General features: G+C 42.9%; 1 protein-coding gene across 1 annotated transcript in view; it reads left to right on the top strand.

The window, feature by feature from the left end:
- Positions 1–25,246, top strand: part of LOC105186939 (uncharacterized) — a 297,091-nt gene that overhangs the window by 60,105 nt on the left and 211,740 nt on the right. The window contains exon 2 of the mRNA XM_025307433.1: positions 12,108–12,142. The gene's annotated coding sequence lies outside the window, so the exon portion shown is untranslated. The remainder of the gene's footprint in view (positions 1–12,107; positions 12,143–25,246) is intronic.

Raw genomic sequence — 25,246 nt, 5'->3', positions numbered from 1 at the left:
ATACACACACACATACGCACGAATATTACACGTTACACGCACGCGTACACTATGATCGAGCGTGAAAATTCGGAAATTATTACGCACGGCGATCCGCCGATCCGTCCGCCGCCGCGGCGTAAACAATAATGGAGACGGTCGCGGCAGTTGCGTACTTATAAACATGTTATTGTCAAGGTCGCGCGACCTTGTCCTGCCGGGACGCGTCTCAGAGAGCCCGTAACGTTATATAAAACTTACCTCTTTAAACAAAAAAAGAAGCACCAAGTACACGCGCAATACGTATTGTATTATTTTTAGAAATTTCAAATTATCTTTTTTCAAGTTCTCTTTTCAAAGTTTTTTCAAGTTATATATGTAACATAAAATTTTACAAGTAAAACTTATAACTATAATAAAACTCTACAACACTGTTCTACTTTACAAAAGAAATGATATATTAAAATAGTAACGCCAACTGAGAAACCTAACATATATATTCATATGATTATAATATAATTAATTCTTTATTCAAGATAAACGGCAATGTTTACGCTTTTAGTACTGTGCATCGTACCGCACTTGAGCGTGTATCTTTGGGCAATGTAATTTATTATTTTCGTTACACAAGTAATAAGTTTGTACAAGTAAAACTTATACCTCTAACAATAAATTCTTCTATTGAATATTATAAAGAAAACTCTACAAAACTGTTCTATAAAAAAATAATATAACAAAACAATAATATCAACTGAAAAACTCTATTCAATATCAACTTTATAAATGAGAGCGATTTGCAATCTGAAAGATAAATGTATCGAAAACTCCCAATGATACACAGTCGGGTATTTCAAAAACAGTGTCTTCATTATTTACTAGAACATTGAGTTTTATGGTTATTTTACTTGTTATTATAATAAATTAGTTATTATAACAATGCAATAAAAAATATTTAATGCAAAAGATCTTGGCTTCTTTCTTTCTCTCTCTCTTTTTCTCTCTTTCTCTCTCTCTCTCTCTCTCTCTCTCTCTCTCTCTTTCTCTCTCTCTCGTTCTCGCTTTCTTTTTCTTTCTCGCACATTTCTACTCCTATATTCTAGCAATATTCTTCTCTCTCTTACTCTCTATCGCTTGCTCACTCGCACTCGCTGCTTCTTCAGCGCGCTCGTAATGTCTTTGGTGTCGGAAAAATAAGATGCACAAATCCCTTCTTCTCTGCGATCTAGCGTTTCTTACATTCTTACTAAATCGAAATTTTCCGTGATTTGGACTTTATCTTAAAATATCTACACTTAAAATATCTACACTTAGAGACAACGTACACAAAAAACGCAAGGATACTTTTCTTCTTATTTCTTAAGGCCGAATCGATTGGGACTGAAAAAACTTCGATCGGTTTAGCCATTGCTGAGATATGAATATCTCACCTCGTTCTAACTCGCAGTTTCGCGTAATATAGGCACGGTGTGCCTCTTGACTCTCGGTTGACCGACTCGTTCATCTTTTCTTTCTGGTGGCTACTTTTCCGCCGAGTATGTAACAAACGTACTTATAGCGGAGAATACGTTTCGACAACGAAGGGAATTAGAGGCGAACGCCATTAACGCTTGAACTCTTGCTCGTAGCGTTCGTAATAAAGTGAAGTAGAGCGGAATAAATTTACTGCGTTTCGAGAGAGAGAGAGAGGAGAGAGAGGAGAGAGAGAGAGAGAGAGAGAGAGAGAGAGAGAGAGAGAGAGAGAGAGAGAGAGAGAGAGAGAGAAAGAAAATCGACTTTATATTTACTACATATGTGCCTTTTTCGGAAATAAAAAATAAAACATTAACTTTTTACATGGGAAAATGGGAAAATGGGAATTAGACGTGACGAGCAATTAAATGTCTGGAGAGATTCCCATCCAAGAATTTCGGGAAACGACGTGAAATATTGCATTACGAGGAAGATCAATTTATCACGCGACAAATGTCACTCTGTCTTAACGCAGTTTGACTACATTAATTCACAAGTTTCCATTTATAAGTACACGTTGACAGCTAACGAGAGCAAAGTTGACACATGCTGTTTGCTCGTGGGGGTGGGTCGGTTTAATGTCTTTAACTCGTGCTACCGTGGTCTAAATTCCACAGCGTCTTTCACCAAGCTCGTCCTCGCCTCAACCTTTCGCGCTCTTCAACGAGATGGAGATACCGGAACATGGTTCGCGGCCTGTGCGCCATTTAATAGAAGCTAATGTCAATCGGTGAGGCGATTCGATCAGACGATAGATGACGATGATCGACGGACGGATAACTGGATAACCGAATGGTACGCTGATAGACTTTTGTGTGCTGTTGTGTGTAATCGACGGTGACATTGATTGACGTACATTAATTGAGCTGTTCATCACGGATGTGCTAGTAAATTTTGGGAAAATTGAGCTTAAGTGCACAGATAGGTTGAGATATTTGAATCGTCGTCGCAATTATGAAAGAGAACAGTGAGTTGGTTGGCAAAATAAATTAGCAATAACAAACAACGATATTGGAAGTAATCCGATACTTTAAATTCTAACGAGACTTATTCGAACTCTACTCCGCATTCATCGAGGAATATTACTGAAATTCACGAGTCGAGATTTCCGACACAATATGGTAAATTAATGTAAAATCTATTATTTTAATTACACCAGATTGTTGAAAATATCAGATGTCAGAGACACAAACAATTTTACTGTTATTTTTCAGCGTAATTTTTTCAACGAATAACTGATTTAATTTGTCGAGAATATTGTTGTAAATTAATTAACTAGCTGGAGCCAACAGGTAAATTACATTGCGCTTCCTCGCGTAATTTCTGACGGGAAGTGCTCTCGCGCAACGGCATCATGGAAGTTTTCGCGTTCGAGGAAATATCTCTCAACCAATTCTCTCAGAAATTCGTCGACATCACGACGAAAGTGCATTTTGTGGACGCAATTTATTTCGATTGTAGAGGGACTCCTTCGAGGCTGAAATATGAAAACTTCCGTCGCGTTGGGGCTACGGTGCTTTCGAAGCGGAAGATTACCTTGAAGAGCAGCCGCGATATAATTTCGTCATACTTATCACATTCTTCAGAAATAAATCCTGAGTTAAATGTGCATTTCAGTATTCACAATGTCTTTTAATTTGTTAGAATGAGCAACGTATTTTACACTTTACTCCAATCAGAATGCTTTCCCTTGCGGCAATTTCTCGATACTCTAGATTTTCTAGATGAGAGAAACGTTTATCTCGGTGCTGAGAGGTATTTGAGAATCCTTCAACATGACGAGTCTTCGAAAATACCAGAAAGCTCAAACTTTGCGATCGGGTTATCCGTGTTACGAATAGTTGCGAATAGTTTCGTGTCACTTTCAGAAAACCAGAGAGCTCGAATAATTACGTCGACCTCATTAAAAAGACCTTTTTTATCCGTACCAAATGGCTCCTTTAGTGAACATCTATTAATGTTTCAAATTTTTGTTAATTAAGTCTCACAAATTACACGTATATACAAATAATTCCACTAAAATTAAATACACTCGATATTAAATAACTAATAAGATCTCGTCTTGTATTCCTGACGTTTAACTTGCGAGAAATATTTCATCCTTTTTTATTTTTCTTCCTTTTCGCTCTTCAAATAAAACCCGGCTATGAATATCACCCTTGACGTGCAAAAAGCCATTCAACTTATCGAAAATGCAAGGCGACAGCGAGAAAGGGGGAGATGAAGAGATAAAAAAAGGAGGGGAAAATGGTGGGCCGGAAAGAGCGATACCGCGAACGTGTCGTCCGATTTCAAAGTGCTCGTTGACTTTTTCCTAGTTTCCACGGCGCGATAATAATCGCCGCGGCGTTATCGCACTGGACGGCCACCGTCGCCGAATTGTCCCGTGGCCGGAATGCGAATTATCGTCGGCTCTCTCTCCCTCTTTCTCCATTTCTCTCTCTCTCTCTCTCTCTCTCTCTCTCTCTCGGTATCAAGGCGTGAGTTCGCGCTTTCGCTCGGAAATTCCGGAAAATATTTCGTTGCGCGAGACCACGGTGGCGGTCGCGAGTTGCATACAAAAGCGCGCTCGCGCATTACGGCACCGACATTACTACCGGTTCTTTCGAGAAACAGATTACGGGGCGAACGGAACAATAGGAAGTGTATTCCATGCCGTATGAAGTACCGCGCGCTTTGCCGCATGTAGCGGAAAATATATAGTTCCCGGGGTGCGCGAGGAGACGCCACGTGGTTCGCGCGTGGCATCGCATTTCCTGCGTGTATCCTGCATATCTCCCTCGTCCTGTCGCCCGTATGACGCGTCGCGTCATCTCACGTAGCGTTGCGTTTTCATGCGCGCGATAAATCTTTGAAGTATTATCAGGATACACAGAGGACTAAGATACTTCCGCGCTGGTGAACGTCGCGTGTATCTCGTCGCGTTTTTAGCGGTTGGGAGAAATATGTGGAAAAACGGCGACGGAGATACGAGTCGTCGGGAGTAGCGCGGAAACGCGGAGTCGCGCATGTAACAAAACCGAGGTAGCGTTAATAATATTAGCCGGAAGCGCGTTCTCTCTTTCTCTGTCTTCACTCTCTGTCAGCTACCATTTGCACAGTGAGCGATCGTTCAACGTATGCCATTGGAATGAACGAATTAACGGGAGTTGTTTGTCCGCGTCGCGAAATTTCTGCTTGTTACTTTTTTCATTTGCGGTAAAAATGCCGCAAGCAGCGCATTTAGCGTAATACCTTCGGTATACGATCATACGAGATACGTCACGGATGATTATATTATCGTATACCTTTCAAACAGGGAGTATCTACAATCGACAACGAGATATAAGATTATTTGTTACTATGATCGCATTTTTTCCGGATTCCGCACATCTGTTTCAGGACAGTCGACTCTTTGCGCTCTGCAGATTTTTGCACAACGTCGACGGTTCACTCGCGAGTGCTGACAATCTAATTAAAAAGAGTTCGTTTATCAACGCATTGTTAACATCTGCTAATTTTATTTGAATTTAGCGCAATTTTGTCCTTTATGCCGACTGAATTGACTTCCGTGGTACAGAATGACACGACTCTCAAAGCCAACCAGGCACTTGGAGCGCAAAGGGCTGATAGTCCTATGAGTGATTCATTCTCCGATAATTGGCTAGTGGGTATCGGAAGGGGGAAATGGAACGAGGGATGGATGCTTTCATGTTTCGCTAATCATCGAATCCCTAAATAGCGAATACCTCTCTCTCTCTCTCTCAGCAACCTAGAACCATGGGAAACCTATCATGGAATATCGAAGCAATTGCTATGAGTTTTGTTTTTTATTCGACTTACTGAAATGATTTGGTTAATAGCAAATAACGATCGTTGATTAAATAGTCTCTCTCTCTCTCTCTCTCTGTCTCTCTCTGTCTCTCTCTCTCTCTCTCTCTCTCTCTCTCTCTCTCTCTCTCCCCCCCTCTCTCTCGTATGTATTTCCCTGTCTTTTGCCTTTATTTTACATGGAAAGCAAGAGTCAGCATAATACCTAATAATTTCGCGCGTTAAACTGTCTGCTGATCGACACTATTGTCGCAAGAAATGAAAGTGTCGGAAAGAGAGACATGCTGTTAATCCGAAAGGAAGAAGAAACTAACGCTAACACTATCGGAATTAGTTAGGCAAAATTTTCGACGCTAACTTCGACTTCTCGCGAGTGTTACGACAGGACTCGCGTTCGCGGCACGCTTCAGCATGATCCATTTTTAAATCAAGCCACCTCTGTGCCGCTGTTCGTTCCATTTGAGAGAAACTCGAGGGACAAACGCGTTTTGATTGATTACACTTACGACATGAAGCGCGCAACATGTACACCGTATACAAATTCGACGTATGTGATATGTCATGAAGCATTACACAAAAATGAGTTAATCCATTACACAGTGTCGGTCAGCGAACAGAGAGCGATTCGTTTCCTTTTTTTTTCCACGGCACAATGGCGTGCACGCGTATTGTACAAGTTCCGTAGCAAAGGTCACAGGATTTTATGGGTTAACAAAAAGCGCACGTGATCATTCTAATTCGTGGAAGTAGTCGCGCGCACGAGAACGCATTGAGAAATGATTTTAGGACTTATGAGATATATGGCTGACGCGAAATGGCTTCCTTAGCAGCCTGCCTTATTTATTTTCATCCATTATGGCTGACGGGAACAGTTTTATTCGAGGAATATATATATATATATATCGCAAATAATGGTTATTCGCTCTTATTTATTCCATTCTTAAATTTGCTTAAAGTACGTCAGTCATTTTTTAAATAGTAAGATTAAAATTATTACATATCGGTAAATAAATGTAAATAAATGTAACGAAAGGCACAACAAGCACACATCTCGCATATCCTGAAAATACTGCGACACAATGTGATTTATCGCGTTACTTAATAAATACAATAACGCGTAAACAAGCAGATGTTTCAGCGGATCGTTCCAAAATATTTCTCTAAAGCATGTCGAATTGTTTTCATTGTACGAAAGATAAAAGTAATTTAAAACAGAGAGTTGAAAGTGCAAATAATTGCTCGATTGTCCCGGTTTGCGATAGTAAAACATTTCCGAGAGAAGGAGATGTGCGTCGCGCACGCTCGCGAAAATCTTGTCGGGGAGGAAAGTCTGCTTGCGATACGAAAATATTTCTGTACTAAAAATATCATGTATCGCTATATCTACGACGCAAAAGAAGCGGCAGGATAGGAGGGATACTCAGTCGAGTCTTCCGCATCATATAACGATAACAGGTACTCTCGCTGGCATAACCGGTGCGACGAGAGAAAGAAGGGGAGAGAAGGAAAGAGGCAGGAAACGAGAAGAATTTGTTGTTTTAACCCCGAACCGAAGGCTGATCTCGCTCGTATATCAAACTTCGGTCCGCTCGTGTTCACCGAAATGAAATGCCGAACTTCGACCGTTCTTTCGCGAGTTCGCCGCTCTTTTCACGAAATGTCACTTAAATTGCCGCGAAAATCGCGCGATATTTCCGGTATAAAGAAGAAATGAATATTCAACGAACGCTCACACGCTCATGCAGTCAGACGATGGTAGTGATTGATGCAAGTGCATAAACGAAAGATAATCATACAAATATCATAAAAAAATAATAATAACTTACACGTTTTACTGTGAGAAATAATTAAATTGTTAACATTTTTTAACCCTCCCTTTGGACACGATCAAAAAGATGAAATTGTTGAACGATGCTGGTATTATGTTTAAAGAGAATTACATAATAGGCAATACATGTGCTGAAAGCGAAAAGCATCCATAAAAGCGAAATAGAATCGAGAAAATATGATACACTGTGCAGTGTGCACATTTCGATTCGATGATAAAGCGAACGGTATTGCACGATAATTTGTACGTCGAAAATCGCCATCGCATACAAACTGAGTGAAATACAACTTACCAATAACACGGGGCTTAGTTGCGTTTCGCGGAGGCCATTGAAACTTATCCCCATCTGAAGAGAAAACGAAAAATACGTTCAAGTTGTGTTCTTTCCGAGGCGAAGGGATGGCGAAGGGAATGCGATGTGCTGGTAGTGCAGGTTTCCAAGTTGCTAACAAAATCCGAATCGCGATTTGCGGGTAACCGCGTGTGAAAACGTGTAAAAAATCAACGATTATGGAGCCGTGGTAAGATTGATTATACGACAGAGTAGCGCGATCGATGCATCGTGCATTATTCACCTCGTGAGAGACGCATCGCGTGCCTAATTGAGCATTGGGAATATCGTTCGGACGGCGGAGCGATGGATGTATTAATCGCATTAACTTACGTGACAGTGGCCGGCCGTTGTTATCCCGATGTTACGCTCGAAATAGCCGATAGTGGCGGTTGCAGTTTTATTACGATGCTCGACGCGTCACCGATCGGCGCAGCGCGCGTGATGACAGCCAGTTTTTATTTCGCTCGTGCGGCGACTCGCCTTGCCGGGCTGCCACGTCTTGCCACGTTTCATCACTACGGAATTGATTTTGCACGTAAAAAACGGCCCCGTGTCAGCTTGCGTTGTGGGGAAGCGGCGACGGGATCCGACGTGCGCCCACGTATCTTCCAATTAGAGAGAGAGAGAGAGAGAGAGAGAGAGAGAGAGAGAGAGAGAGAGAATGCCGACCGCGACGATCGTCGTGGTGAATTAAATTAGTGCTAAGTGATTTATGCACGCGCAATCACGTATGAAGTACACAACGGTCTAAGCGCGCGTGCTGTTTCGCCTCGGACTGACGCAGACAAGCTGGCAGTAGCGTCTTCACGACAAATATATATAGACTCATTAAAAAATTTGTCTCGCACAAGAGCAACCGTGTCACACCGCGGCAGCTGAAAGTTATTCGTTTTCTAGTTTTCTAGGTTTCTAGTTTGCAACGTGACAGTCTAAGTGACAACATTTAATGAATGGAAAGATTTGATCGCATTATAGAGAAGTTTGTAGTGATGGGATGGAAGCTGAATGGGGAAGTTCACTAAGTACAGACCGAAGTAGTGTCCGTAAACTAGGCGCTCTTATTAAGTTCCGTTCACGGCAGGACGGTCACATCGTCCTTCATAATAATGCCCAAGTGGTCCTTCTCGGGATCGTACGAGCTCAAGGCTCTTCACTCCGACTGCGAACAGTGGGACAGATCTGCATCGTTTTGCTTCGGTCTGGCCACACCCATAAAAAAAAGTGCGGTCACGTAGGTAAGGGTCGTAGAAAGCAGCCCATGGATTCTTATTCCCCACAGCGTAGTAATGGCGGCTCACAAAACCGACTAGAAGAGAATAAACGATGTGGGCTTTGAAGCGTTGGGCTCTCGCAAAATTTATCTAGCGAATCTTCACGTAAATCTACCGACTCCACCGAGGGAGAGGGAACTTTTTCAATTTCAGACGCAACTGTGCGAATTTGCGTGCTAATTTGGCAGCCGTCTCTTGACTGCTGCTGACGACAGCACGCGCTGTCGTTTGAACAGTGCGTCATTAATGTGGAACAGCTGGTGACGCCTTCGCAAGTTTACGATGCGTCGATTGTTTCTGATACGCTGACTCAAGCTTCTCGTCGGCAAACCACTCGCGTAGCGACTATGTAATTTATGCTCGGCAGAGAACGACGACGGAGAAAGATCGAGTCGGTTCGCGGCCTAAATTCAAGAACGCGGGAGAAGCGTTACGGTCGATGGGTGTTATACGCCGTATTACACGCGAATCGAAAATCGTCCGTGCCCTATCCGCGTGAATTCCGCTCCACGAGAGCGACGATCATTGTCCTCAGCATGCGACTCGCCTGAGAGTGACTTTGGTCGTGAGAGAAAAGTTCTGTTCACGGATTCTGTGTCGCGTTTTTGTTAGCGGGTATCTCCGGACTCATAGCCATGACTCAAATTGAACGTTTCAAACTCTAATTTCTTGCACAGATGACCAATCTAAGGGGACGACACTCCATTTATTCTATAAAAAGATTTTGAATAACCAAGGAATGCACAGAACTTGATTTATTATATAATGAGCATTTTGCAATATTTGCGGCAATCAATAGTTCACGGTTTAACCCATTAGGCCGACCGATCGCCAGTTTAACTTCAGTACGTCGGCAAAGGTCACATCTTTAGACATGACCGATACATATTCGGCCAATAATATGCGACAGCTAATCGATAATGCGTCTTGTCTTTGTCCGAGCTCTGTGCTCGTTGCTCAAGTCAATGTAGGAAACATAACAGACCATTCTTGACTTGTCAGGAGAGCCAGTTATTGTCAAAAGATATTTATAAAGAACATTGACGTCGGTGGAGAGAAATAATTTCACTTCCCAAAATGCACGCAAAAATCAACTCGGAAACTTTAGATTATACTTTTTCATAATATCTTAAACACAATATAAGACGGAGGATCTCTCGTTCGAAGGCACTCTCAGATCGCGCTCTTTTATCGCAAGATCTTCAAGAGATCTTGTTATATTTAATTTTTATTGTTTATGCGTCGAAGTAATGTTCGCTTCGAATCAGCACGATGCGTGGAGACACACAAGCGTACTAAAGAAAAATTCGACAAAAGAAAAAGTCGAATTTCAACCGTCTGTCAGTTCGCAATGTAGTTCCGGCGGAAAAAACATTTCCGCAGGATAGACAGGATCCAACTCATACTCAACTCTCGCTTCTTCATTATGCTCCACTAAGCAGTTCTAATGATAACAAGTAAGCCGACTATTGCATGTAATAGTATATCTCCGTCGTCCCCTCCGGCATAGTTTCTAAGTCTCGAAACTCGAAACAGAATAAATTCCAGATAATTCAGCCGAGAGGATTGCATAATGGCAAGTTTCCCGGTCAGACCGAAACGTAAACGAACTTCGACGATAGCGCGTGCTTGCAGCGAGTGATACCCCCGAACGTAAATATTCCGTGACTTGACAAGAGTACGCGAGATGTGCGAGAGGAAAATCTAGAAGAGGCGATATATGCGCGTTCCCATTATTTTGACGCAATGAAACGAACACGCAGAGAAGAGTACTTAAAATCGATATTTCTCGATGTAAACGAAGTTTCACAATGCTACTTGCTGCTAACGCCGCGAAGAAACGGTATGCGCGGCTTTAACCTCTCGACACGCAGCGTGGTGACGCCCGGGAAAAAAGAACCACCGACGCTCTCACTCGACGAGCGATCGCGAGCGAAATTCCTGTGCGCGATGAGAAGATGTAGGCGCGATGTATCACGCGAAATTTCTCATTATTACCACCACCCGAGTTATACATGGCAAAAACGCGCGATATACGTATCGTAATACGCGCTGCGTACATGTTCGCAAGATCTTTTCGTCTATTTTGTTTCCCACGAATTTGTCAGTACTGTCATCCGCTGATCATCTGAATGTGAAATTCATGATGTGACAAGCGTGCTTCTCGAAATATTGGCTGCGTTCAGAAAACACAACAGTTGCATAACGACTGAGCGATAATGCGATAACGTATCAGAATGTAAGGATCTAATCGTTCAATGAGCGCTTTGTTTTCTGAACGCAACCATTGTCGTCGTGTGTTCTCGAATAATCAACAGTAACGACACGTAAAAGTATTCGGGAAGGATAGAAAGTTTTCGATGATCTTTACTCCATTGAATTTGAGCGAACTAGCGGCGGCCCGCGTTTAGGTTAACTTCTCTGTCGATCGAGAGATAATCGCCTCGCATTGCGCACGACTTCAATCGCGAACGACTTCGATCACACGTGCATAAGTTGGACCGACAGTGTCGAATCAATATTAAAATACTCGATATCAATAACAATAATGTTAATAACAATTGATTACCTAATTTCGGAGGATGTTCCTTCGCGCTTCGCGTCGACGACTGCAACGTCTGTTGCCGCCATGTTCGGACTGAAGTTGTCGATGTAGTTCGAGTTTTTCACCGGTCGGAGTGCTCGAGCTCGCCTAACGAACATTAACAACACCGCCCGCGTTCGCAGAGACGAGTTGCGTGCGTCCCGCATTGTTCGCCTGTTCGAGATGGATGTAACGAGTATCGGGAGTGCCGTGCGAAGTGCTTGTCGCAGCGCGGTTAGTAATTAACGCGTGCGATCGCAATTAGCCGAAATTTTTCCGGATCGATTCGCGTCCGTGCGCGCGAATGTCCGGAACAACAGAATAATTACAAGCAGACAACGACCGATGACGACAGTGATGATCGACGCATTGATAAGTAAATATCTTTATTGACTCTATTGACACTTTTCGCGATTAATCACCGACTTATGACTCGCTGTGATTTAAGCGTCGTCGTTACATTCTACACTTGTTAGGTTAGGTTAGGTTAGGTAAAGTTGTCGATACAAAGATATATTTCATACGCGTATAACCTCAAGTTTTTCTGTCGAGCGAATGTAAAACGATAGGAAGCTGTAACGATTCATTGAAATATGGCAAATGTGTGTTTCTTTCTACCAAGTATTATGAAAATTGTAATTTCACCGTGTTCAATGTGCGTAAATAACGTTTGGGAGAAATATTATTTTAATTGTTTTAATTGACACCCGACAAAACTTGATTTCTTGTATGTTTATAATACAATTCAAAATTGTAACTTTGAATTGAAGCAACTTTAATTTAATTTTACAGGTCAATTTGCAGCTCATGTTCCACGCATAATTATGGTGAGTCACATTTTTCATTATATATATATATATATATATATATGTATATATATATGTATATATATATGTATATATTTCATTCATTTTATATAATAAAGATAACAAATTAATGAGTGAAATATGAATTGTTAAATCTCAAAATTTGAAATTATGTTAAATTAAATACATAATGGTATTATTATAAGATATTGGAAAAAATATCTAGTGTCAAATTAAATATATTATATGTTTACATATATTATATATGGTTATTATATATGGTTACATATATTATATATAATAACTTTATTCACTCGTCACGCGCTTCTAAATATATTATAAATCGCGTTTCTATTAAATATTATAAATTCAAAGGAACTCAAACGCATTTTTTTTAATTCTTGTAATATTATTATATACAATTGATTGCACGATGTTACAGTTAAATGTTACAGTTAAATATTCACGAAATTAATTGCTAACTGTTTTTTTGCTAATTTTGTAAACGAATTGTCACGATAAATCTGGTATTTATTTTTTTCATATTGGAAATTTCTCGTTTCCTCTTTTATATTTTTATTCGGAATTGTCCGCTTTGATTTTTGCAATTTTGGTTTTGTTTAGGTATAGCATAATTTGCCAACGATAGTTGATCCGCAACAATCATCCAGTATGCAAAAAAATAACGCTATTATTTCTCTTTGTTTATTTTGGTATTCCGTTACGATATCAATTTATATCTCGTCAATTATTGTATTCGGCACGAATATAGCTGGGAATGGTAATAAGTGTGCGACAAATATGACAGCATGTTTTATACGAACAAAGGCTTACTAAACGAGAAATATCGACTGCATCGACATAGGGGCAATAATAGTCGTTGTCCGAAAAAACGTTTACTGCGGTCGGAGGACGACTACGCGTTACGGTGTTGTGTGAAATGTTAATAAAAATATAAGAGATTATTTCTGTTTATATTAAAACACACAAGCTTTGTATGTCTCAGCTTTAATACAATTTCATCAATATTACATTATGACGTTACATATTATGGTACATATGATGTCTGATGTTTACTAAATTCTGTCGATCACTGATCACTGTATCTAATTAGTGTATCGATTAATTGCATCTACTTTACGTTAATTATGTACACAGTGCTAAGTAAATAAATCGTAGTAAGCAACAGACAACATTTAATACAGAATTGAGCCATCATTTTTGACGTGGATGATATATACTCATTTTCTTCCGAATACCTATACAACAAAGGAAATCGATAAATTCTTTTTTAGTCTCTCTCTCTCTCTCTCTCTCTCTCTCTCTCTCTCTCTCTCTCTCTCTCTCTCTCTCTCTCTCTCTCTCTCTCTGCATCTTTCAGCAACAAATATTGGCAACAAATAATCGTTGATGACTACGAGTATATTCTTAGCGTGTGTTAAATTACATAACGTAAACTATTTAGTACGATTCTTCTATTCTGTACTTTTCGAATGGAATTTCGCCCGAAGAAGCTTAAAGAACGCGACTCGAGTCGATACTCCCGTCTAAAGCGACATCAAAATGGGTATCGAAACCGCGATTAATATGAACGATGCGCATACACGCATACACGCGTACACGCATAAACCCACACATTTTCCCGGGAAAGAAGCCCGCGTACACGATGTACACATGGTACGTACACCCCCCTCCTCCCCGTACATGTTCGCCTCATCAGCCTGATTGCCTCGTGCGCGTTCGACGGACGCGAAACGAATGTCGCGCGTTTTGACCAGTCCGCGTGCGATTGTCCGCCGTGGAATCCGCGATGTCGATATCCGCCATTCCTGTGTTATCCGACTCTCACCCTCGCTGTACACCGCTGTATACCGCATGTAAACCGCGACGGGCACATTATGTTTATGCACTCGGCACGCTCTTTACAGTTCACTCTTGGACCATTTCGCGCGTGCATCCCAATGAGCTGCCCTCGCGCCCCTCCTCCCCCCCCTGTTCATCAGTTCCCGCAGGGGGAAATAGTCGTAGATCAATAATAACGATAACCAAACCACTACGGATGAAAGGCAAGAGCCGGGGCGGGAGAGAGGTGAGGATCGCATAATCCGACGTTGTAATTCGTTAGCCATTTCGAATCCGATCATACAGTAATTACGTCGCCATCCGTATGTCGTCGCGCCATGGGAATGCGTAATTAATTCGCGGGCTATAGTTATTACGCGCGAAATTTATAATCGTTATTTCACGTGTCGTGGGTCGCGTGGCGCTGCGTAACGTGCGAGCAATCGAACGCGTCATGTAATTAAAACGATTATTATTGGCGGACGGAAGAAAATAGCCGGATATTACTTGCAACGTATTAATGTACGTACAGACGTTATCCCCCTCCCTCTCTTTTCCATCCCGCTTTTAACCGATGAATTCATGCTGCGAACGTCACGACGAACGGGTTTAATCCCACGTTGGATAATGATCGCGCTTGTACGTACACACACACACACACACACACACACATACACACACACACACACACGCACGCACGCACGCACGCACACGTACAGGCACACGCATTAAACACGTACACTCGCGGCGAGCTTAAGCCGAGATGAAACTTTTGCGTAATTCCATTAATTGCGGCGTAAATGTTGCTCGCGAGACGAAACATTAACATCATTACCGTCCGAAATTTCTTTCTCTTATATGCGCCCCGCGCATATACGCGGCTACGTTTTGCCCAACTCGTCCGGCTAAATGTTAATGCGTTAAAATGGTAGACATATTTTCCGCAACTCGCGCGTGGATGCACATCGGAATGCGAAGCGGCGGATTACACTCGTCTAGCGCATTATATTCTGAACAGGAGGGAGAAAATTGAGAAAGTGGTCCCGTGCGCCGCGTATTTAAAGTGCGGTACGGATGAGTCGAGAGAGGTTAACTCCTAGAATTGATCCGAGCGCCCAATTTTCTTTCGTCTCACGCATATAGTTGTATTGAATAAATGCAAGAGTTTTGATGGTTTTTTGATGGATTCGCGACAGAAAAATGGGAGCAATTTTTTTAAAAATTATTTATTATTCTACATCTATAGAAAATTGGCGAAAGATAATAGAAAGCGATGACAATTGCTTGCTAGAATAAGAGAATCGTTTTTAAGGGGGAAATTACATATGGAAGGCTGTTTTCAAGGTTATTTTTACCAACAGGTAAGATCAATGGACTTGAAATTTTCACAATGTATTCGTTAACGTTCAAAAAATAAATTTTATTGAATCACAAGAACCGATCCAATTTGTAATTATAAATAAAAAATGCAGTCATCCGTTTGCGAGCTCCATCCGTTTGCTGTTGACATAATTTCGGATCTCTCACTACTCTAAAACCAAAATGTGAGAAAGATTTTTAAAATATACGGTTGCCATTATAGCCCATATCAAAATGAAGGCAGTGAAGCCAGGTTTGAAAAAATAATGACTGTACAGAAAAAAAATATCGAAAATGAAACTTTTTCAACTTATAATCACATTTAAAAAAGTGAATAAAATAAAATATAATTGTGTTCAAGTTAGGAAAACTACATGTCTACTATATATTGTATAAAAATTACAAGTTATTCAGTTCAGTAATTTTTGCATAATCATATCGACAGTTTAAGAAAATGGTGTTTCCAGATAAACATGTTTAAAGTTTTATGTGTACTTTCCGTATAGATAGCAACAAATTCATTTTATACTTTGAACATTAATGAATACACCGTAAATATTTCAAATCCATCGATCCTATTATTTCTGTTAAAAAAATTCGTAAAAAAACTTTGAAAACGGCCGCCTGCTGCTCCGCATGTAAAATTTCTCCCTTAATAAAATTACTTAGTTTACATTTTTCTGTCGGTCAAAATTTTGTATTCATTCAATAATTACGCTATATGAAATCGGAGACGAGTAGATCTCAAAATTGGGAGATCTCGATCGAGGATTACCACGTGCTCGCGTCCAAGCGGCTGTAAAGGGAGCGCCGAGAGAACTAATGCACTTTCTTTCTCTCTCTCTCTCTCTCTCTCTCTCTCTCTCTCTCTCTTTCTCTTTCGTCACATAAACGCCCGTTCCTTTATCATCCAAGTTCGATTCTGGGATATTAACTATAATCTACGGTTCCGCATGGTCCGCCAGTAAATCGCACATTAGAACCAAGAGTCAGCCGAACGATTTTCTAACTCTCTCTCCCCCCCCCCTCCTTCACCCTCTTCGCGTCCGGAGCTCAGGGGCGTGATCGGAGTTAAGTCGAACTCGGTGGACCGCGCGAGATGATAAAACACGAGTAATATCCAAACTCGAGTATCTATCGGCCTTCCTTATGCCAGTCGAGTACGCGTGGCCGCGCGGTGCATAATATTTCGTGACAAATGGCTGATACATGGAGGTATGATGCGGACGAGCGATGATGATGACGACGACGACGATGACAAAGAGACCTGCATTAAGTGAGAGACCATGATATAGAGAGACAGGCAGGAATAGAGAAAGAGACAGATAGAAGAAACGACATCGGCGAGCGTACTCGCGATATACCAGTACGTCTGCGCTGATTATTCTCATGGCTCATAGGCGCCACGTTCCACGGCTGTGTTATTAGTGTCGCAATATAGCCGCGCACGTATAAGCGCACGTATATGAGCTGATCCAGATAAATCCGTAACCTGTCGGGTATTACTGCATTAACCGCCAGCCGGAGATCGTACGTGTTATCTGGCCGAGAGTTCCAATTTCAAAATCCCGAAACAAGATCAAAGTTGGATCACGACGCTGTTGTCGATCGTGACGCGATTCGTGAAAGCCGTAATACGCGGCGCTTCCGCCTCTGATCGATTTGCTGTTTGTCACGCGAGCACGCCCGCTCAAAAGCCATCCCTTCGTGCTCGCGAACCACCGTGAAGAATAGCGTCTGTGTTTTTCTTTTCGCCGTTCCTGCTTTCGGCTGCTAATACGCCTCGTTTGTCTGTTATTAGCGCAATCACTCCGCTTTCCTCGCGTTTCTTTACTCCACTCGACTGTATCCTTCTTTTATTTTAATCTCATAAATAGTGGCAGCGAATCGGCGTCTGTGTGACTCTCGCGTATCTCTTGGCGAAGTATTGAAAGCCGTTTGATGATATTAAAATTTTGAGATTCAGACCTGCAACGAACATCCCACAAGACACGGTTTATCATCGCGTTATTATATTCTTGCCAGAAAGATTGTATCGGAGAAAGAGAGTTCGTATTGAGAGAAAGCTAACAGAGTTTCGAGAAAGATAACGGAGAATGGACTTTTATAGAATATAATAGAAAAGAATAATAGACTTTTCCGTCTCCCGTTGTACTTATGATTCCCATCTTACTCCCGCGTGTCTCTCTTATCCTTTTCTCTGCAATGTTCCATTCCATACAACTTTGAGTTCTCGCTCCCCTTTCTCGATCTTTTTTCGATCGAGCTTAAAACTATTATCGAGTTATCGGGCGGAATCACGTGGCGCCGCAAGGTGGGTTAAATCGATACCGTCCCCGTCCTTCCGAGGTCGCCGCGATTTCACCGCGACAGTTTCGCGGCAAAAGTCGGCCGCTTTCCGGCCGGCAATTGAAGAAACGTCAGTGGCGAGGCGGGGTTAAGCGGACGACGATTGCTGACGCAAAATTGCGATTTATCAACAGTGTTAAGCGCACGAACACCGCGATTTAGCGTTGTCACTGCCTTCGCGCGCCTATGTATCGTGTGCGTGACACATAACACGTACGGGTGTCCGCACGACAAATATGACGCGTACATACGCATCGCGGGTAACGTGCTCTCGCCGCTCCCGCAGAAGTCAGTTCGGCAAAATAATATATTATTTCGTAGCCGATTTCCGGCCGCTTGGATTTACGACGACGACACGCACGGCCGATGCTTTCCAAAACTGTCCGCCGGCACAATGGCCCGTGAAATTGTTGGCAACGCTCTTAATAACCGTCGTTATAAAGTGGAGTCATCCGCAATACTTCGCCTCGCCTCGCCTCGCCTCGCCTCGTTTCACTTCGTCGAAACGGTAACGCCGTTTCGTTTCGTTTCGTTTCGCGAAACGAAGGAAATGGAGAGCCTTCGACTGAGAGATCTCTCTCCTTTAAAGCCAAAATTGCGCGTGGAGCACGTGAAGTCGCAAGATTAATGTCCCTTAAACGTTTTCTGTTTCCCGGACGATTATCCGTCGGCGGAAATCGATTATCCTGTTTACGTCACCTGGAAATTCCGAAAATACGAAACCGCGCGCGCCACGTTCCTCGAGCGAAGTCAGAATTTCTCGACATTCGCTGGTTAGGAGTGCATAAATATGTCGATGCTGATAATTGCAGCGTGTGTGCTCACTCGCGCGTGTGCCTGAAAATAATTTTGAAATACGTGCGTTCGCACAAAACGTGCTATATTTTCTCTTGGTGAAACTGAGAGAGAATTGTTTCCTTACTTTTGCTTCGCTTCGCTTCACGCGTTCGACGATAATTAAGAAATCGTTGGAACGATGAAAATTCGAAGTAAACGATATGTATATTCTTCCTGCCTGCCTTGCTTTGTTGAAAATTCCCCGCACCGACGTCTGTTATTCAATAAACCCGCGAATTTGGCCAATATAAATTTCCCAATGAATTTACGGGAAATTCAATTCCCCATTCAAAAGTTCCCTCTCGCTCTGCTGGATCGAACGCGTCCTGGCGAAAGTTTCGCGCGCAATAATTTTTTCAGCGAAACTCGATGGAATTAAAAGCACAATGGCCACTACTTTTTGCAATACGAGACATCGTTTCCCGTACTGAAGTCTCAATCCGCGCGTTCGATCGCTCGTCGTTCTTCAACTTCTTCTCCTCTTAACCCTTTTCATCGGCAGTAGACTTTCCATTACTTCGTCGAGTCGGCATTGAGAAAGAAAGCCTAGAAATCAAAAGACAGCCTCAATTGGCCTCTCCATGCCTCTCACTTTTATCTGCACTTTAATCGCGAGTTCGAAGTCGTATATTCCAGGAGTAAAAAAGAAGTAGAAGAGTGTTCTCTGGGACCGAATAAAATGCTGCATACTCCGCTTCATACCAGGTGTCCTGGAAAACATAGGCGTTTGGCAAAGTCGTTCTCTAACGAGTTTGAAGTAAATTTCCACTACTTTGCGGAAATCTCAACCGAGCATTTTATTCTTTCTGACTCTCTCTCTCTCTCTCTCTCTCTCTCTCTCTCTCTCTCTCTTTCTCTCTAAATTTTCCCCAGTAAATACTTTAGCAATTAAATGTCAATTTAAATCACATTCTTAAAGTTCATCGTAGAATGTCACCGAGAGACAGAGAGGACGGTTCATAAGACATAAAAAACTCTTAATTTTCCGTGCCAGCTATTTACGTCACTTGAGTATCCGTTCGTCTCCGCAGTGCAAAAATGTGGTAATCGCATTTTGGAACACCTTATGTATATCCCGTAGGCATTCCACGCTTTCCGAATACAAAGGCAAACGAGGCACGATGCTCAGGAAGCCGCTATAACATCTTAAATTATTAACGTCTGAGGGATAACTGCGAGCTAGAAATGCTTTCACATTTATAAACGCGGAGAATGATCAACATCGCGGAGATATTAAGAGACGGAATAACTGGCTGGGGAGGGAAGGGAGGGGGGAGCCGGTCCCGGCTACATGGACCGCGGCTTTCAATTAATCGAAGATTCCACGATTTCGCGTGCGATTCTGTTCTTTCGAACGTTCCGTTTTTCCACCGTTCCACGTTTACCACCAGTTAACAATAACGTTCGACAACGGAGCATCGTGTATTCGGTATTAAACGCGCCCGTAGCGTTACATCTAACATGAACCGCAAACGAGGTCCCGCGATAATTTAGGTCAGCCGGTAAATGAAAAATTAATACCGCAATGTATCCGGCGCATTTGCACGCCTCTTCGACATTGTATTCGGCAGCGCCGAATGTACTATGCAGCGCATGAGTCATTCGCACTCGATATTCTATTTGAGCACGAAATGTGGATCATGCGAAAATACATCCCCTTTCGTCCATGCGTATTACACACTTCTCCATTCTGATTATTACGTTCGGTATTTTTGAGAGCGATACCTCTCTCTCTCTCTCTCTCTCTCTCTCTCTCTCTCTCTCTCGCTTTCTCTCCCTCTTGATCGATCTTTAACGATCTATAGCATTCGATGTACGAAAATCGCGCGATGCAGCTCGGCCAATTGAAAATTATATATTCACGCGCTTAATCATACGTCATATGATGAAACGCGCACTCGTGCGCATAGATGCTGCGTCGATCGGTATTGATGGAAAGTTTTCATGAATTTCGCGGTAGAAAAATGTGGACGAAGTAATTTTCTTCAAAATGATCAATACTCACTTCATCGAGCAATCGCGATTGTTTTCTTTTACCTAACGGCATATTGTATGTATTTGCATAATTCTAAGCCGCCGCCGCCGTAAAACTGTCACAACTTTTTTTGGTGAACCCATCAAAACTTTTGCACACTCACAATGCAAGACAATTCGAATTCAATTGAATGACGCAACCACGCGAGGGTGCGAGCCTGCGCGCCGATCTTCATAATGATCGTTAACACGCAAGATTCTGCGAAATATGCAAATATATCTCAATCTCGTCAATTACGCTGACCGGAGCGGTTCCATTGATTACAAAACGCGCGAACGCGAGCCCGCGCGCGCGTTTCGCCTAATTATGCACTTTGCCCGTTGATGAGGAAACCGCGAAGCACTACAGAAACGAATTGGTCGTAACGTGCTGTACGCCGGGGTCATAACTTGCCCTCGTACAATTAACTCGCGTACGTAATGCATAATGCATCGCTGTTGTTTCGGCCAATGGCCGAATGTACAATTAGCGTTAAGAGATCGCGGCGCGGCTTTACGATCTGCCAACTTTACGTACGGTCACGTAATCGTCGCGCGATTACTGCGTGATTGTGACGTGAGTAATCTCTGTCTTGTTACGGTCCGTCTGATGGAACTGTGTCTCTCTCTCTCTCTCTCTCTCTCTCTCTCTCTCTCTCTCTCTCTCTCTCTCTCTCTCTCTCTCTCTCTCTCTCTCTCTCTCTCTCTCTTTCTCTCTCTCTCTCTTTTTGCCTCTTTCGGTCTCAATTTGTTATGAATTTTCCACGACGGAACGTCGTGGTGAATTTTGCGAGCGAGCGGGTGAATTATTACGGTGAGAACGAGCGGCGAATCGAACTGATTAAAATTCGCGGGCTGAAGGATTTTACTGATGGCAGCTCTGCTACAGGAGCTACAGGATGCGCTAAGTTCCCTTCTCTCATCAGGTTTCCGCCCGGGTCTCTAGATTAGATTAGATTAGGCTAGGAAAGGTCGGGTTGGCTTTCTCCAAGTTTACGGAAAATATGATACAACGGCTCATGAATTTAGGGCTTCGTTATTAAGGAGAACCAAGATTAAACAACGATATGGATACGGGCAACATTATACTAATCCATACTAACGTCGATGTACTTTAGCCGCCGGTTCACCTGTAGCCTTCCAAACATAATTTTCCTTCGTATAGCTGTTTAGGTGGTAAACGTTAACGAGTTGATTTACAGCTATCCGCTGGCTCGAAATCGCGAAGAAGCAGCGCGCTCGTTTCGCGGCGAAATTAGAATTTGGTAACGTCACTGCAAAGTCTGGTGGAACTGACAACTCTTTTTTTTTTTTTTTTTTTATTAAAATGTAGGCTCGCCTCGCGTTAAGTTGAAGTAAAGAATAATTTTGGTATGAAACTCTTGCTTTCATATTCGATGTAATATTACATTTAGTTGTACATTAAATTATACAATTACATTTAATGTAACATTACATTTAATTACGTGCAATATCTCTTCTGTGTAGGTCGCTTCTGCGACTTCTGCGAAGATTGAAAATGAGAAATCGGAACCGATGTACGAATTATCCGGAATACGACTCCTGCAAATCTCCACGAATGGATAGATAGATTCTCCAGAATGCATTTTGAGGATTTTAAGAGTAGTACAAATTTGGAAATTAGATCATTGATTGCCGTAATTTCGCGAATATTCGGGTCACTGTGACTAGTTAATTACCCAATATTCCAATGAAATTGATTTTATGTTACCCCGAGGTGTGAATACAGGAGTCAAATGAGAGAAACTACGCAGCATTAATTTTTGCGCGAGTAATAACTGTTTACCGAAAATTATGCCAATATTGTAGTCGTAGATCGAGCATCGAATTTCCGCGGAATTAAAATCCGCGGAATTAAAACATTTTTAAATAGGCCCCCCCCTCCCCCCGATACAAGCCCGGAAACTTTCCGCTTTTATTTCGCGAGTGAATAGCGCGAATCTTTCATTGTTCGATTCACTGATGTATATAAATTACTGCAAAATATCCGGCGGAGTTATTGTGTGCGCGCGGGTGCAGCTTTTCTCGGATATAAATTCCACTTTAGGATGTTAGAAACTTCGACTGCTTTCTCGGGAATTGATTTATGTAGTTTTTCGAACACCGTAAACAACTCCGTATTTCGAGTATGTAAATTCGTCCTCTACGAAGGACTATACACGGCCATATTATACATATTTGTCTCACAATTTTGTCATACGCACTCACTCTCTTTCTCTTCCTCTCTCTCTCTCTCTCTCTCTCTCTCTCTCTCTCTTTCTCTCTCACGAAGATGCAGCGATTTTTCCTCTGTTAATCGCGCTGCGCGTCATTCTCATCCAAAGCTTTGCACAACGAGTGCAACCTCGTCGCGATGTTCTCGAGTAAATCCTTAGCTAGCACTTTTGTACGAGCTCCTTATCCTGCGATACTTTTTACCCTTCTCCCCGAAGAGCTCGCATATTTCTTCCCCTTTTTTTAACAACAATCATAGTCGCGGTCCATGCAAACATGTGATAGCCTCGATGCGCGCGAGCAAGGATTCGCACTCAATTACTCGCTGATGTAATAAAGCTGTATTGTTCTCGCGTCAGCGTCGGCTCGCGTCGATCGTATCGATGGCGGACGCCTCGCGCGTTCGTTGAAAAATTCACGAGCGCATTCATTTCCGCGGTTATTGTTCTCCCGTTTAGCAGGATTTCGACGGTAGTTTCCGTTTCGTAACAATTGGCGATTCGGAGACACGTTGACCGGGCGCACTCGCCGTGCGCTTGATAATCCTATCGGATCTATAACGATCGCGTTGCGATAGATGACCGCGACAACAACGCCCAGCACGCCGTGCGCATTCGTGTCTACTACATTTGCCTGATCGCAAATTAGAGCATTTTTCGAGGAGACGCGTATGAAAGTTTCGCGGCGGGAAAGTGGATTGCAGCACCGGCTGTCGCCTCGCTCGAACTTCGGACATAAATCAGCCGAGCGTCTCGACAATAGCGTCGTCGGCAATAGCTGGGAAACAAGCGCGTTGTTTCGAAGCCATCGTCGGGGCGAGACAAGACGACGGATAATCGCGCGCGGATTAACTCCACCGACCGCACAATCACGGTAACCCCCGGCTACTATCTTATCGGGATCTCCAACGGGCCTTACGCCGGCCGGCCGAATCAATTACACAGAATCATGTAGGTCCATCGGTCCAGGCGAATCGGTGGTAATTTGATATTGTATAACACGGCCGTAAGCCGTGCCGCTCGTGCTATTTCCGACGACAAGACGACAACATCGTTTCGTCGCTCACCGGCCGTATTTAGCGGCGGCGGGAACGGGAGACGGAACGGAAGGAAGAAGGGACGCGAAGCAGGTGGACTTTGGGAAGTGCCCCTGCACACTACAGATCTGGCAACCAGAACGCGTGTGTATCTGGCTTCGTGTTAATCCACACTCGGGTCGAACGATCGTCGCGCAAACCGCGAGCAAACCTGCAGCCGGCTGCAGTTTACACTGAGGCGAAATTGCCGAATCTCTGCCGAAGCGGCGAAAACTCGAGACCCGAATGATTCTTAAGGGCTACTGCGTGCGTCTCTTCGGCAGGGAGGGAACTGGACCGATGCGAAACTCAAACGTGGTCGCAAACGTGGTGTGATGCACACAGACGGGTTCACTCGGTCAGCACGAGATCGATCTCGCTGCGAAATTAATACGAGCGAGTGCACACACACACACACACACACACACACACACACACACACACACACACACATACACACACACGCCGCGGTTGGAAAGCCGGCTGCTTTGGGAGCGTCTCAATGCCAATTGCAAAAATATACGGTGAGAAACAAAGCTTCTGTCTCTCTGCGGAGATCCGATAGCGATAGCGCTAAAAAAAGGTTCCGACGGTTATCAATAATTTCCAAGTGAATCGCCCGTGACGCATTGCACGGCTGAGAAAAGTCGTCGATTTCTTCTCGATCGCGTGGCCGAGTGGAGGAAAGTAATTCGTCGAGGAATAACCGCAGGGGAGACCCGGTTATTCGTGAAATATACAAATTCGCTTACACTTGGTTGCGATACGCAACCAAGTAATATCCGACATTTCAGTTTGAAAACAATATCGCCCGCGAGATGATTGAAACGTTTTATACAAACTCTTTTATGTGCACTCTTTTATCGGCCAATAATTTGTAAGGTCGGCACCGGTATATTGAATAAAAATAACCTAGTTTCCTGTGTGTTTCGCCGTGCATTTGCCGATGATCGACTTCCATCGAAGGTCAGCCGCGGCGTAATCGATGGCGTATTATTTTTTTGCGCTGTCGTAGCGCGCTTTCCTCGGAATGGCGAAATTAATATTGCAGGATTCTTGTTTTCATCGATTTCAATCGATTATCCGAGTTTCTCGCTCTCGGCCGAACGTTCCTTGTTTTACACTCTCAGCGATCGAATTAATTTAACTATTCTTAATCATCGGAAGGCAAGATGTGAGGGGGAATAGTTGACGCGAAAATGTTTCTGCCGCTGACATGCAACAGAGAAGCAAGCGTAACGAGTATTGTTCGTCCGTTTGAGGAACAATATAAGCATCTACTTCATTCATCCGTTCACAATTACGCGAAATTAATGGAAATGAAAATCGGGATCCAGCAACGCGATGTGGAATAATGAATGCTTTATTAGGACATGCTCGCTCTCTTGTACTGTCGGCAATTTCTATCTAAATGG

This window comes from Harpegnathos saltator, unplaced genomic scaffold, assembly GCF_003227715.2.
Source record: "Harpegnathos saltator strain DR-91 unplaced genomic scaffold, Hsal_v8.6 scaffold86, whole genome shotgun sequence".
NCBI classification, from domain to species: Eukaryota; Metazoa; Arthropoda; class Insecta; order Hymenoptera; family Formicidae; genus Harpegnathos; species Harpegnathos saltator.
The sequence above is the reverse complement of the archived record's forward strand: the minus strand, read 5'-3'. Positions and strand labels throughout refer to the sequence as shown.